Raw genomic sequence first — 16,151 nt, 5'->3', positions numbered from 1 at the left:
GTAAGAATGCAAACTGGCCTTGAGATTTCTGGAGCATCCTGGCCTCAGGCCACAGGTGAAGTCTCCTCTCTTCCTTTCTCACTGCTGTCAGACTGCTTGTTCCAGAAAGATTCCTGCAGCATTTTTTGAGCCTCACCCAGTTACTTGAGAGAGGCTGCCTTTCCTGGGTCTCTCAGTGCACCCAAGGTCCTTTGAACTGGGAAGAGCATGTTCCTTGTGGCATTCTGAGATCCCTTTCCAGTGGCTACGGGGATTGTAAGACACAGGACCAGAGTCTCCAAGTGGAAGAAGACTAGGGTGGCCCCCCAGACCAGGTAAGGGCCACCAAGAAGATAGGCAGGAAGAACTGGCCACCCATTTGATCACCCCACAGGAGATTGCTTTGGAAACCTCGGTGGGACACAAGATGGCATTGATACAGGTCTTCAGAGAATTAGGCCAATTAGGAGCTTGATACAGGAATGTACAACTTCCGGACAAATGATGGATAAGCGTGTGCGTGATTGAAATGGTCCCACAGACCTGTGGGGATCTGAACGAGCCCCAACGTGACCTGCAGTTCTGCTGAGGTTTGTTCATCTAAACTGGCACTCACCTTCAACATTAGTCTACTAGGCATATGGAGATACATGTGTGGGCCTACGGTGAGATCGCTTAAGTTGCCACAAGGTGCCTGCTTGAGGGAGAAGCTGGTCTTCTCCATCCCACCCTACCTGCCACATGGGATGAGGCACGTGTGAGACCCATCTCCGGTTTACGGAACTTTTCTCCGCACAGGGTTTGCACAATCCCGCCGTGAGACACACATAGCCCTGCATGACTGAAGACACTAAGAAAGTCCCCATTAGCTTCCTCAGAGGATGACATTTTGTCTATGATGCTGCCTCTGTACTGGTTTCAGTTGCCAGTACCACGCGGCTAGCAGGCATGTCACAAGACCTCCTGATCACATCCGCCAGAGCCCTGACACAGCGCTCATCAATCTCCAGCTAGCCAGCTCTGCCACTGCAGATTTAAGCTCAGCTCTTTGTGTGTTTGTGCAGCACGTGCTTTGGAGATGAACCATTCCCGGCAGCCTGCCTGCTACCAGTCTCTCCCAGGCTCTCAGAACGTTTCCAGCTATATTCTACGGTGTGGGATTAAAGACTGCGAGCTGCTTTCCTCCAAGTTTTTTTTTTTTGTTTTTTCCCTATCGATTTCTTAGAAGCACTTTATTAACTATTTCCAGATAATCTGTACTAACTCAAATATTATCTTTCCTTTTCTTTAAGGATATATTAAATTTCTTCATTGCAATTTTACATTTTCAGATTATATATTTTTTCAAGTTAAGCAATATTATTGCGTCTATACATTGTGTATAGAGTAGTGTAAACCAAGGCCAATGGAGGGAGGACACGGGATGGAAGGGAGAACACAGCCTTGTCAGGGGAACAGAGTTACTGTGTGCTCTTTGATCTTCCTCCAGGACAAAAAAACGCCCCTCCAGCTCTTCCACATACGGGGTCACTTTTAAATGTCTGTTTATAAACAGTGGAGGTCTCGAAGAGACCAGGGAATTATTGGGCCTCTGAGGACATCAGGTCCGGTTATTCAGGTGTGGCCTTGGCTGGAGTGTCTACTATCCGTGTGAGAGTAGAGTCTGGAACTCTCTGCGGACACTGCCTGCAGTCCATAAGGATTCTTTCTCTATGTGCTGGGTGTTGGGGCTGTCAGGGTCTGTCTGATTGAGGAAACGTGGCTCCTGAGACAACTGCAATGTGGCAGGACCTTTGTCCCTGAGCTGGGTGTTCTGCAGTGGGAGAGCCCATGCCAGCTGCCCAATCTTAAAACAGGAATGTGACACGCTGGGCGTTCGTGTCTGAGACTATTGACTTTGAGCACTGCACGTTCTCCCTGTCCTCTTAGAACTGTGCAACATCCCTGGTCCTGCAAGACCCATCCGTGCATCCTCCGTGGACTTTCCGACGCTCTGCTCCATAAGCCAGAAATGGAGAGTTTGCGGTCGGAACTGGAGGCACTGACAGATCTGGGCAAGCCACTGCCGGCTCAGCGATGCTGTGTGGACCTGTGCTGCTGCTCCCAGCTTTCTGACCATTCCGGACCAGGCCAGAGGCCCCTGGGGGGAGCAGCTCGGCCCGTGCTCACGCTCACTCGTTTACACACCTGGTCTTGTGTGGGTACGCAGAGAGGAGAGAGAGCCTCTCACTCTCTGATGGAGTCTGCTTCCCCTCCATTTATTTATTTGGAGATAAGGTCTCTTTAAGTTCCCTGGCTAGCATGGAACTCACTTTGTAATCCATGCTATCCTCGAACTCACGGAGACCCTCTTCTGCCACCAGTGGGCCGGGATTAAAGGTGTGCACCATCAGGCTGTACCAGCCTCCCTCAAATTTTTCTGAGTACTCAATGTCTTTGTCAGGTCAGGGATGTGGTCAGTCCTGCTGTCCCAGTGGTGACACACACCCGCAGTTATTCCTGAGACAGCCAGGAGGGGGCAAGATTTGAACTGCTCCTTTATTGTATCGGGCAGCTGTTGAGTCCACCATCAGAGTCGGTGGGGTCTCTTTTCCATGTATCACCCCCAACTTGGGTAGGAGAAATACTAGCGTTCAAACTTCTCACCAACTAGCAGGTAGGCGATGGTAGACTTGAGTACCACAAAGAATCAAGGTGTAACCGGCTGCAGGGGACTGGAGCTGAGATGAGGTATCAAGGGTTATGGTTTTGTTTCAGTCTGGGGACTTAATGCCCCTACAGATTGTGTCCCAGATGCCTTAAAACAGTTTGTCATGCCAAAGAGGGTGATATGAAGGCAGACAGGGAGTCATGGCAACACCGGGCTCAGGGCAGTTGGTGTATGGCAGGGTAAGATTATTTGACAGGGTCACAGGAGAAGCTGTGAGTGGCAGTTCTGAGCTAGTCCCAGGAGGAACACACAGCCAACAATCACTAAAGCGGCCAGCCTGGGTGACATGTAGGAGCCGTTAGGCCAGGGGTCAGAGCCTGAAGCAGGAGATGAAATGAATGACAGAAGAGGGGATGGGATGTTAGAGGCGATGACTTTGGAGGAATGTTACCCCTTGTAGCTCCCCTGTTTCCAGGGCCTGGGTAATCGAGACATATTTTCTCTGGATATTAAATGTGCTTACCGGAAGTGGGGTTGGAGTGACGGTCGAGTTTACAAGCAGTGTTGGTTGGTCTCCACCTAGAATCCCATGGGTCCAGGATATGGGATCCTAGCATAGAAACAGAGGGAACCAGGGCAAGGTTTTAAGTGTGCCGAATGGTATCAGTACGAGCAGTATGGGCGTTCTTTACAATAACTTCCTGTCTGGTCAAAAAGTCAGTAAATGAAGAAGGAGGGGTGGATATAGGGGCAATGGGAATTTCAGTCAGCTCCCGAGAGCCTGCTATGGAGCAATTTCCTGACCCTATGTAAAGAAACTGTTCGTTGTGAGAGATTCTTGAACTAGCTGAAGTCATTTCCTGTAAAAGCCTGCTACTCAGATAATCTAGAATAGTGTAGACCTAATAATCCTTGTTTGTTTGTTTTTGCTCGTGTGTGTGTGTGTGTGTGTGTGTGTGTGTGTGTGTGTGTGTGTGAGCTATCCAACACACGTTCTGACTTTATTTTTGGAAACTGGTCCTTGCACTTGTTTCTCAGGCTGCCCTTGAAGGCCCTGGGCTAAAACGACCCTGCCTCTGTAGGAATGAAGTTGTATACCTCTGTGTACATTCAGATCATTGGCTTTTTTCTTTAAAAAAAAAAAAGTTTTTTATTATTATTTTAAAAATTATATGTGGGTTTGTGCACATGAGTGCAGTGTTCCCAGAGACCAGAAGGAGGTGTCAGATACTCTGGGCCTGGAGTTACGGGCTGCTTGTTATGAGTGTTGGGACCTGAACTCAGAGTCTCTAAAAGAGCATGTGCTTAACCACTGAGCCATCTCTCCAGCCCCCCAGTGCTTTTCTGAGCAGAAGCCTTTGACTAGGATTAGACCTTCCCTGTGGTATTTTTCCGGCACTTGGGGTTATATCTAAGCCTTCACTTGTGATAACCTTCTCTTCCACGGAATCAGTTCCTGGCATTTGGTACTCCTTCAGTACATTTGAAAAGAGGCTTTGTTGGTTCCTAAAATGTTTCTTAGAGAATCTCCAGAATTTTATACATTCTTTCACTTGTTGACATCTTGGGTTTTTATAAAATTATGAACCACTTCACCTTTCTTTATGCACGTCTGACAGAACTTAGTAAGAATGTCACCTTTTCTGTTAGAAGAATGAAGTTATATTATGTAACTGGCTAAAATCCACATGTATGAACTTTACAATGTTCCTAAGTACATATGTAGTTTACAGACTAAGAAGGGAGGGTGTGTGTGTGTGAGTGTGTGAATGTGTGTGTGAGTGTGTGTCTGTGTGAGAGTATGTCTGTGTGTATGTGGGTATCTGTGAATGTGTGTGTGTGTGTTATACAGACAAGTCTCTCTCTCAGTGTGTGTGTGTGTATGTGTGTGTGTGTGTTTATATCTGCACCATGGCTCATATGTGGACATCAAAGAACAACTTGTAGGAGCTGGTCTCCCTTTCCCCCATGTAGTTTCTCTGGATTGAACACAGGCTGTCAGGCTGACAGCAAGTGCCTCCGTGCTTAGCCATTTCTGAAGGAAAGCATTCTAAGTATTGTGAGACTAGCTCTCTCGTGAACAGAGCTGTTCTAGAATAGAACTAGATATTTGTAGAAAAAGAAACTACAAGTGACTCAGGCTCAAGTTTTACTGCACTTCCCACTGCTTGGGGGATGTTCATGCTTTGCTATTGCCCCTATCAACACTTCTTTTGTGGATTTGTTTCTTTGAGGCAGTGTGAACTTAGAAAGTAAGAATCATGGAACAGGCCAGAAGCTGGAGAGATGGCTCAGTGGTTAAGAGCACTGACTGCTCTTCCAGAGGTCCTGAGTTCAAGTCCCAGTAACCACATGGTGGCTCACAACCATCTATAATGGGATCTGGTGTGTCTGAAGACAGCTACAGTGTACTCATATACATAAAATAAATAAATAAATCTTAAAAAAAAAGAATCATGGAATAAACATCTGTAGATCAGAATCAAAGAAATTGCTCAGAAACTAAGTGTAACGCCCAGCGCATCCTCCTCTGTGTGCCCGGTGCCGCCTGTCTCGCACATTCTTTCCTATCATCACTTGAAGAAAATCGTGTCTTATTAGCCATGGTGTTCAGTGACTTAGCAAATGGAAGTGTATATTTTGGATGAATCAGCAGGGATCATTGGATCATGAAAAGAGAATTGAGTAACTTCTACTCGGTAATTTACCGAGTCTAGTCATTTCTACTGTTTGCCCTGCTCTGCATTTTAGGAACACAGTGGGAAGATCAGCACACTGAAGATCAGGATAACATTCTTAGAAGAAACCTAATGTGATTTGTGTTCACTGGGGCAACTAGTTCCCACTAGTATGAAACAGAGTAAGGCATGAATATATATGATTATTGAAAGCATAGATCTCATGGTTTATCATGATGTCATTAAAGTTGGATTCAACCTGTAGGGTCTCATGATTCATCTGTTTAAACCCTTTAGTATCTGGGAATATGAATATCTATCTATCTATCTATCTATCTATCTATCTATCTATCTATCTCAACAAAAACCTAAATCATACAAGTAATAAGTCCTGCTTCAATTAACTTATCCTTCAAGTTTTTACAATTGTATTTTTTAATTTTTATGTATATGCTGTTTCAGTTTTAGTCCTATCAAGATTCCCCAAATCTAAATACTAGCGTTTTGATATTAGTTGCATTCAAACACTTTCAGAACCATTACCTAGTTTATGCTCAAGAAGTCCCAAGAGCCTTTCTTTTGTTTTGACCGTTTTGACAACGCCCGTGTAGTTCCTTCTAATGAATTTAAAATTTTAAGAAATAAAACACTAGTCAAAAGCAAAATGAGGAAGGAAGGGTTATTTCATCTCCCACTTCCAGACAGCAGTGTGTCACTGTAAGAGCCATGACAGGAACTGAGTCAGGACATTGCCTGCTGGCTTGCCCTCTCAGCTTGCATTCTCGTATAACTGGGACCACCTGTGTGGGAGTAGCCATTTATAGTGAGCTAGCCTTCTTGAACTTTAATCAAAAACAATACCAGGTAGATAAGCCCACAGGCCAGTTGGTGAAGGCAGTTCTCACCTCAGGTTACTTTCCAGGGATTCTAGTTTGTGTCTAGTTGAATAACGCATCTCATTTTTTTTTTTTTTTTTTTTTTACAGAAGTCCTGTGGTAGAGAGATTTCCAGAAAGAAAATAATATGGTTGGTATGAAGAAAGCCAGATTTCAGACCTTATTCTGAGCAAGGAAACTAGTGACAAACCCTGGGAGCACACTGTGTGTGGTAAAGTCTTTACTGCTCTTTACCAATCTCTTCACAGGCACATGGGCGCCCACACTGAACACAGTCTCTGTGAGCATCAAGAAGATGGGGAGAAGCCTCTGCCAGCTAAGATCCATGAAGAAGAGAGACACACTGTGAGTGCCAAGGTTGTGGTGCGCTGTTTATTTCATTAATAAACTTTCAAAGACACTTGAGAATACACAGTGGACATGGACCTTGTAAATCTATGGTATGTGGAGAAGCCTTCAAGTCCCCCAGTTTGCTACGGGCACATGAAGAAGTACATATTCAAGATAAAACCTGCCAACCTGGTCAAGATGCAGGCACTTCCAAAACTTTTCAAATCCTGAAAACGCCCCCACTAGAGATAGATGCTACGTTAGGAGGGTGAGAAGCCTTGCATTGCTCAGGTCCCCTGCGAAGACATTTGAGGACTCATACAAAGAGAGGCCTTACACACACCACACATGTGGCAAAGCCTTTGGTCGTCAGAGTTCTCCTCGAATCATGTAAAAGTCCACGAGAGAGGGGATGGATATTGTGGATGTAAGGAGTGTGGGGAGGTCTTCCTCTCTCTCACTACACTTCAACGGCTCACAATAACTCACACTGGAAATGGGTCTTATCAGTGTAAGGAATGCATTTATTTCAATTACATGAAAAACTGCACAGAGCAGAAAATCCCTATGAATGTAAACACTGTGGTAAAACCTTAAGTAGTTCAATTTCCCTTCAAAGACACAAAAGAACCCACACCAGAGAGAGACCCTACTCATGTAAGGAGTGTGGGAAGTCTTTCAACTGTCCCAGTTCCATTCAAAGGCATGAAAAAACTCACACTGGAGAGAGATCCTTTGAGTGTCAAAAGTGTGGTAAAACCTTCACCGTTCCGCATACCTTCAGATGCACGTTGACATCCACAGTGGGGAGAAACTCTATGAGTGTAAAGTGTTTGGGAGAGCGTTTACAAGCTCCAGTTCTCTACACGCTCAGGAGTGTGGGAGAGCCTTCAGTTGCCCCAGTGCTCTCCAGAGACATAAAATTATTCACACTGGAGAAAGACCCAAAGTGTGGGAGGGCCTTCAGTCGCTTCAGCTCCTTTCAGAGGCACCAGAGAACCCCCACCGGATACAAACCTTTTGAGTGTGGAGACTGTGGAAAAGTCTTTACTAGCTGCAGTTCCATTCAAAACCAAGAACTCACACTGGAGAAGCCCTCTGCGTGCGCAGAGTGTGGGGAATCCCTTCAGTTGCTCCAGTACCTTTCAAAAACAGGAAAGAGTCCACCGTGGAGAGAAACCCTGTCAGTGCACACAGTGTGGGAAAACCTTCAGACGCTCCAGAAACAAACTACCAGTTGCACATGAGGTCGAACAAGGAAAGACTTCACTAATGTAGCAACCTCCTTGTGATAGTTTCCGTCAAAAACCCGAAAGCACATGTACCCCGTGTGAGGGACTACAAGCAGTCTCTCATTACACACCTTTGCAACATCCCTGAAGCTGTACAGTGGGAAAATCCGTATGCATATCGAGTGTAGCGCCCATTTGACTTCAGTTTTACAATGTGAAGAAACTCAGGTGGAGGGAGCATGCGCAATAGAACGTGGCCAGTGAATGGTAACCTCCAATAGGCTCCTATTGCCTATAAACGGCAGAGGACAGGAGGGTAGCGTTGTGGTCGAATGCTTGTCTACCAAGAATAATCCTACCACTGCCGAAGACACTTGGGTAAGATTAGTCCATCCATGCAACTACTCCTTAAATTAAAAAGACTAGTACATATTAGATCAATTTTTTTTTTTTTTTTTTTTTTTTTTTTTGGTTTTTGGTTTTTCAAGACAGAGTTTCTTTGTGTAGCCTTGGCTGTCCTGGAACTCACTCTGTAGACCAGGCTGGCCTCGAACTCAGAAATCCGCTTGCCTCTGCTTCCCAAGTGCTGGGATTAAAGGAGCATGCCACCACTGCCCAGATCAAAAAGTTTAAAATGTTAGAAATAGAAAAAAATTTAAGACTTGTTTTTAAATTTATGTGCTGTTTTGTGTTTTATTTATTCTGTGATGAAATATATGGTGTTATATGTGCTCATGTGTACGTGACCAAGGGGATCAGAAGAGGGTATTGGGTCCTATGAAGTTGGATTTACAGGTGGCGTGAACTACAAGACATGGGTGCTAAGAACTGAACCTGAGACCTGCAAGATCAGTACGTGGTCCACACCATTGGCCATCTCTAGCCCAGAATAAAATTACTAGTCACTTTGACTGAACATTGTGGATTATGCTTTTAATCTTAGTGCTTAGGAGATACCGACAGACTTACCATGAATTTGAGGACATTCCAGGTTATGTACTGAGAATATAATAATAATAATAATAATAATAATAATAATAATAATAATAATAATTCAAAGCAAACAGATTAAAAAGCAAAACATAAGTCAGGTCATGGTGGTACTTGCCTTTAATCCCAGCACTCTAGAGGCAGAGGCAGGAGGATTTCTGTGAGTTTGAGGCCAGCCTGGTCTACAGAGCGAGTTCCAGGGCAGCCAAGTCTACACAGAAAAGCCCCGTATCCACCCCACCCACATCCCAAACAAAACAAAACACAAATCAAGAAGAGCTGATGAAATGGCTTATCAGATGAGAGAATTGGCTGTCCCTTCTGATGGTGAGTTATTTCCCAGGACTCACATGGTGACTGGTGAGAACTCCTGACCTTCACTTGCAAACCATGGCACACACTGGACAAGCACACAAATGTAATAAAAAACCAAAGTAGCAGAAAAGGAGCCATTTTTAAACATAATTTCCTATTTTGAAATACTCTCATTCTATAGGCCAGGCTGATCTGGCTGATTTGGAGTAAGTATGTGCTGTTGAAATGGCCTTGAACTCAGAGATCCTCTACCCTTCCATCGCCGAGAGCTGGGATTAAAGGTCTGACCACACCAGCCATGCTGGTTACTTTTAAAGTCACATGAAAACTTCAAATTCAGAAAAAAACTTACGAGTTAAAGCAATACGAGAAGCTGGTGCAGTAAATACATCCTGTTCCATGAAGGATGTTCTTGAGGGAAATAGTATAAAAGACAATGAGCATCTGGAGAGGTGGCTCAACCCCGAGGCTCTCGCTGAGGACCAAGGCTTGTCCCCCAACACCTACTTAGTGGCTCACAAACGTCTGTGACTCCACTTCCAGGATATCTGATGCACTCCTTTGACGTCAGTGGGTACCAAGTGTGCGTGTGGTGCCTGTATGTGTTTGTTGGCAAACATGCATACACACAAAACCTATAGAAAGAATATAAAAGTTACAGACTGAATAATAATCTCATGTGAGATCTCTGTATTATGGATTTTTCACTATTCATTTCCAAAGAATCATTCCGTAAGAAACTTGAGTAGTTAAGCAGGTCATGTTGACTACTTTGGGTTTGTTTTCATCTCAATAAATGCTGTCTGCCTACTCTGGAGTGTGTTGGATCCATGGCTGAACTGAAATGTTTCTAACTCATGGGGTTCAAGGAATGCTGGAGTGCTTTTGTCTCATAAAATGTACTTCACAATGTGCGTTCTTACTAATACTTGGAGAAAGGTCTGTGGCTGGTTGTGTTGGTGCATGTGCACACACACTTATGCAGGCACCCTCGTGTCTAATCCCAGCCCTTGGGAGTCAGAGGCAGGTGGATCTTCATGAACTTGAGGTCACTCTTCCCTGGTCATCATTTCTTTTGATATCTTTGTTACACATTACCATCTTCCCCCTCAGTCTGCTGTGAGAATGGTTGTGCTCTCTCCAACATCACTGAGTTCTTTGTGCTCTCTCATTTATTCTCAGTGTGTTCTCTTTCTTTAGACAGTACTTTGTGATACCCATCTGTTTGCAAATTTGCCAATCTTGCCAGCTGAAATCTGATCATGAGGCCCATTGCTTTAGTCAAAAACTTCCTTCCTGCCGTGCCTTTAATCCCAGCACTTGGGAGGCAGAGGCAGGCGGATTTCTGAGTTTGAGGCCAGCCTGGTCTACAGAGTGAGTTCCAGGACAGCCAGGGCTACACAGAGAAACCCTGTCTCGGAAAAAAAAATGAAACAAACAAACAAAAAAGACTTCCTTCTTTGATTCTGTTAGCTTTTGCTGAGCTAGGGATTTAAACCCAGGGGCCCTTTTCGTGATAGGCAAGTGCTCTGCCACTAACCTATAGCCCATCTGCATAAATTACATTTTTAAATTTACAGTGTCAGTGTTTTACTGATTCCAAGTTAGCATGGAAAGTAATCCTCTCTTCCTTTCCTCTCCAGACAATGTCCCTTCTGCTTTATTATCACGTATTCTATTGCACCCCACTTAATGCCCTCCTAATACTACAAACACATACATACATCTTAATGCAGGTCCATTGCCAAAGGAAAAGCATGAAGTGTTTGTCCTTGCCAGTCTGACCCATTTTAGTAAAATGTTTTCCTGTTTGCTTGATTTTCCTGAAGATTTTACTTGATTTTTCATTATAGCAATATAAAATTCTGCTGAATTTTATGAATGGGCTTGTTTGTTTTCAACAAGGTCTTACTATGTCTTAGCTGGCCTGGAACTCATAAACATCTGCTTGTCTCTGCCTCCAGAATGCTGGGATTAAAGGCTGTGCCACCACACACATTCATTTGCTTTATGCATTCATTTGCTGATGGACACCTGGCATTTTCTGGGTACTGGGATTAGTGCAGCAAATGTGCCAGTGTCTCTGATAGGTTGACTTAGAGTCCTTTGGATGTATATCCAAGGATGGTATAGCTGGGTCAAATTAGTTTCAGTTTTTTGAACAACCTCCATACTGATTTCCATAGTGGCCAAACAAGTTGAACTCCTGCCAGCTGCACTGAGGGTTTCTCTTTCCCTAGGTGCTTAACTGTTTTCCAACAGTTATTCTGCCACCTTCTAGTGTCTCTTCAGTTTATTTACTTGTTTGTTTGTTTATTGTTGTTGTTTTGGTTTTTCAAGACAGGGTTTCTCTGTGTAGCTCTGGCTGTTCTGGAATTCACTCTGTAGACCAGGCTAGGCTATCTGAAACTCAGAGATCCATTGGTCTCTGCCTTCCAAGTGCTGGGATCACCATGCCTGGCATTTAATTATTTAGTGTCTTAATTTTTTCATTGCGAAATCTTTCACCTTCTTGGTTTGGCTGATTTTCTCTGTGGTTGGCAGGCTGTGTTAACTGGATTCTTTTGCTATTTTTTGTTCCTCTCAAGTAGTTTCTTGTTTTTCTGTAGGAAGTTACTGGCTCTTGCATGTTGTCTATATCCTGCTCTGTTGAAATGGTTTATCAGGTCCAAGAGTTTTCTGGTAGAATCTTGGCTTTTAAATCTATGAGTTTATGTCATCTGCAAATGAGGATAGTTTGAAATCTTCCTTTCCATGTTGTGTCTGTCCTATTGTTCCAGGAGAGACTCTGAGCACTGTACTGAAGAAGAGTGTAACAGAGAGTGGGACCCTGCTTTTGAAGACCCCCCCCCATACTCGGGAGACCCTTCCTCAAGCCTCCGGATCGCGACCACCCAAAAATCACAAGAAACCATACCTGGATGCAATCAGCAGAGGTTTATTAGGGGAGGAGCCGGAGGTCAAAAACGACAAGCTCTTTAGCTCCAAGAGCAGGGTTTTTGGCCCTGAGTGATGGGTACCGGGGTCTTTTAAAGAGCAAAACCACAAACCAGGGGAGTGGGGAGGGGGTAAGAGGTTGCCAAGGATACATAACATGAGAATAGTGATACATTCCAAAGAAACCCACCCTAAAAGGTTAATGGCCATGGAAATTACCCAGTACAATCATTTTTTCAAAAATGTGGTTTCACCAAGTCACTGCCCTACCTTGTCATTTATCAACTATTTATTCTCACTAGCTCCAGCTGTAAAGCCACAGTCCTGTCATTGTGTTTTTACCACCTGAATGACTTTCACTCCTTACAGCCAGTTCCTGGAACTGGCCTGGCTTGTTTCAGAGAAAATTTTCCATGTCCCTAAAAGAACTTGAAAGGCATCTATATATGTATATATTCTATAAAAATGATTTTTATAATTTTTCATTCTTCATTTCCCCATTTCCTCTAATGACATTTTTAATCATAAAAACTTAGATTTTAGTAACATCAAATCGTCATTTTCTTGACCTAAAGTCCAATATTGATGTCGCAGTACTAAAAGTTGAACAGCACTTATTCTCTCTCTAACAAAAGTTACTAATCTATTTAAAATGCAAGGGCCTATGGTTAAAAGCAAAAGTAAAATCACAAGAGGTCCAGCAAGGGAGGATAACAGGGTTCTCAACAAAGGGGACTTATTGAACCAACTTTCAAACCAGTTCTGCTGTTTCTCTCTATCTTTCTGTCTCTGGTCTAACCTTAACATTCTTCTCTTAGAGTAACACACTTCTTTAAGAAACAGCAAGTCTAGTAACAACTTAACTTTGTTGCTGACTGTTCTAGGGCTCTCAAATCTACATCAGTGGCAGCTCTCAGCTGATGAAAATAATGAGGTGTCTGTATCAATGTAGTTACACCTGTCTCTATATCTATGGCCACTCCTAGTCACAATGTAACAGCTAGAGTCAAGGAAAATAGGCTCTCTGCCGAATCATCTAGGGTGTATCTCAAACTCAGTTCAAGAGTACCTGCGGGAACTAGCTGGACAAGTATATAATAATCTTTGTTCTCATCAAAGATAGCAGTGGAAACACATGGTGTTAACCCGGAGCTGTAAGTCTACCATTTATCAATTTTAGGCACTAAGTATCTGTTAGCAGGGGTTCTTGGGCTCTATTCTATTTACTAGGAGTTTCAAAACATTTCCTTTTCTTTGTAACACACTTTCAAAGTTGTCTTCTGACTTTTCCACATTTTGTGGCACATAGCTGTCTATATATATATATATATATATATATATATATATATATATATAAAATCACATATATAATAAAGAGAAATTGCAAAAGGAACAAATCTATATAACTCTAGATTCACATTTCAACTTCAATCTTGTAATCACAAGCTGTCATTTAATCTTGGGTGTATACACACTAAGCCCCATCCTCTAAGGCAGCATTGCCCCCGTGCCTCTAGGGTGGGATGTCTCAGGAGTCAGGGCCTGCTCTTTGGCCTTGTAGAATAGCAGACGACCTTGAGCTAAACAGCAGGAGGTTGCTCTGGCATCTGGATGTTCAGGCACGTGTTGGTGGATTTCAAGGAGGTCAGATGGTCAGCAGCACCAGGAAGTCTCTTAGTAGCCTGAAAAATCATTTCTCACACAAAAGGGACATTCTGGGTATGGAACAAGGACAAGGGACACTCTAGCCAGCGCCAGTTCCCAAAGGTAGTTTAATTTTAGGGTTCTGTATATTCTCTCTACCTGTCCTGAGCTTTAGAGACAGTATAAACAGTGGAGCTTCTAATATCTCTGACAATTCCTGACCTACCTTAAAACTGCTCTCTGATCTAATTACCTAGGACACTTGAAACCTCGAGAAGGTCCCTATTCTAGGCTGTTTTCTCCTAGGTATTTCTTATTTACTCTAAGTCTTATTATTTCTCTGGCTCAAAACCTAAGGTCCCTTATACGCTTTAAGTCTCTTGGCTGCTTGGTTGCACTAATATCTTAAGAGTTCATCTGTGTATTTAGCCTGGTAAATCCTTTGCTTTCTGGGGAGTATAGTTCTCCCTTCTTGTGTGCGACATTGTCTATTTTAGGCCCCAAACCTGGGAGGGCTCCTGTATCAAGCCACTTGATCTGTCCTGTTATTGCCTCAGGCCGGAGTCTCCTCCCTTTTTGGTATCCTGGGCAACAAATATTTACAGCTTCCGGTTTCATCAGGGTTTCCTCTCTTGGCATATAGCCTTGCAGGCATGGACTGTGGCAAAAGCATACCTGTTGTCCATGCAGATGTTGGCTTTCTTGTCAGCCCCAAGTTCCAAGGTTGTTCTCTGCACCGATGATCTCAGGGGTGGGGAGTCAGTCCAGATGGCATGTGTCCACCACAGTAGCGCTGGCTTGTCTCTGACCAGCATGGAGAAAACTGCTCCCGTCTGTAAAGCAGGTTACCTCAGCTCCTGGCTGAAGTCAGTCTTCTATCCGTTGAATTCTTGTCAGCTAGTTGCAGCCCAGGAAGTGTTGTATCTGGATGTCCATCCTAGGGGGTATCCCCTCAACCAGACAGGGGATAGGAGCAGCCTAGGATGACCATAAATGAATGGGATACCCAGCCCATCTCTTAGTCCACCATTTTCGGGTAGTCCATGAATACGTTTTGACTCATTGGCCTGGAGGAAGCCCCTGTGTCTATCAAAAGTTGGGTGGCCCCATCTATCTCAATAGCCGTCTTCACACAGAGCTGTTATCTTCGCCACTTGGGGTATTTTTCCAGGCCTGGGATTTTCTGGCCCTGGCTTCTATTTGTTAGGGCCCTCTTGGACCCTGAAGCTGGCTCCTTTACTTGCAATGCGCACACTGGTCATTTTCAAAGAGTTTTATCTCTCTTTGATTGGAGTCCCTTTTTTCTGCTTTCTGTAAATTCTTTCCTGTCACCTTTCTCTTTCTTCACCTCTCTCTAGTCTCCTCTATTCCTCTCGATTCCTCTGGACTCACAGCAACTTATCTCTATTCTTCTTCTCTACTCTTTTCTTCTAGACTTACACTAAACCTTCTCTTTTCCTCTTCTCTATTCCTTTCTTTTAAATCTTCTCCCACTTGCTATTACCATCAATAATTTTAATATGTAGTATACTTCCTAAATCTTTCAATGACTTATCTTGTAGTCTCTGTAGCCTCTGGAGCCTTGTCTACACTGACAGAATGTCTCTATGAGCTAGTCTAGAAAGGCTGTGGGTAACTTATCTGATCTCTGCTTAACCTCATGTGTCCTGATCAAACTTAGTGGGGTCTCATGTAACCCTCTCTCTCAAGATCTATCAGCGGGATCTGGCGTGGGCCTTTGGGTGTCCCTTACCTTCTGTCACATGAAGGTCTCAGTCACATCTGGTCCGAATTGACCCGCTGCTGACCACGTCCTGATCAATTGATGAAGTCCCCATGTCTGAGGCTTCACTCCTGAAGACCAGAACCTACAAGGGTCTTGTGGAGAAAAGGCTTTTACCTTATTTATTGCTTTGAACTCTGTGTAGACTGATGCATTTGTGAGGCTGCATGACTGCTGTTCACATCACACTAGAGACCATAACCTAATTCAGTCTGCAAACAGTACCTTGTCCACAGGTGTAATGTGAGCTCACCTCTGAAGCTCTAAGAAAGAAACCAAATCAGAATGAATAGCCTTATCTATAGCATTTCACAGTAAGGACTATTAAGATGTTGAAGGTTCACACAGTATTAACAATTTTTAAAAGGTAACTTGAGTTACATTTGACACTTATTTGAATTTAACTTTTAACAAAATAGAAACTTTGGTAGAAGTGATATACAACAAGAACAACAAAGTAAACATTTTTATGTCTAACATAAGAGCACAAGTCTTCACCACTTCTTCAATTTTATCTTGTCATAACTCTCATCTTTGAACCAAATCTTAATGAAAATCTCATATAAATAATGAAATTGACTCAAACAGTAATGGCTAGAAAATTTATCAAAACTGAAGCCTATATATATATATATATATATATATTTCTGACTCAGGACAGCCTGTAACTTTTAAGCTGTAATTTTAGAAAAAAAGCACTCCTTTACTTATTAAACT

At 43.4% G+C, this 16,151-nt stretch overlaps 1 long non-coding RNA gene across 1 annotated transcript; it reads left to right on the top strand.

The window, feature by feature from the left end:
• The first annotated feature begins 1,712 nt into the window (after positions 1–1,712).
• On the top strand, positions 1,713–9,869 carry LOC143443398 (uncharacterized). Its single transcript, XR_013112354.1, has 3 exons — positions 1,713–2,358; positions 6,293–6,333; positions 6,452–9,869. It is a non-coding gene; the product is annotated as an uncharacterized LOC143443398 (long non-coding RNA).
• Positions 9,870–16,151: the final 6,282 nt, after the last annotated feature.

Source organism: Arvicanthis niloticus, chromosome 8 (genome assembly GCF_011762505.2).
Source record: "Arvicanthis niloticus isolate mArvNil1 chromosome 8, mArvNil1.pat.X, whole genome shotgun sequence".
NCBI lineage: Eukaryota > Metazoa > Chordata > Mammalia > Rodentia > Muridae > Arvicanthis > Arvicanthis niloticus.
Note: the sequence above shows the minus strand (reverse complement) of the source record. Positions and strands in the feature narration are given on the sequence as shown.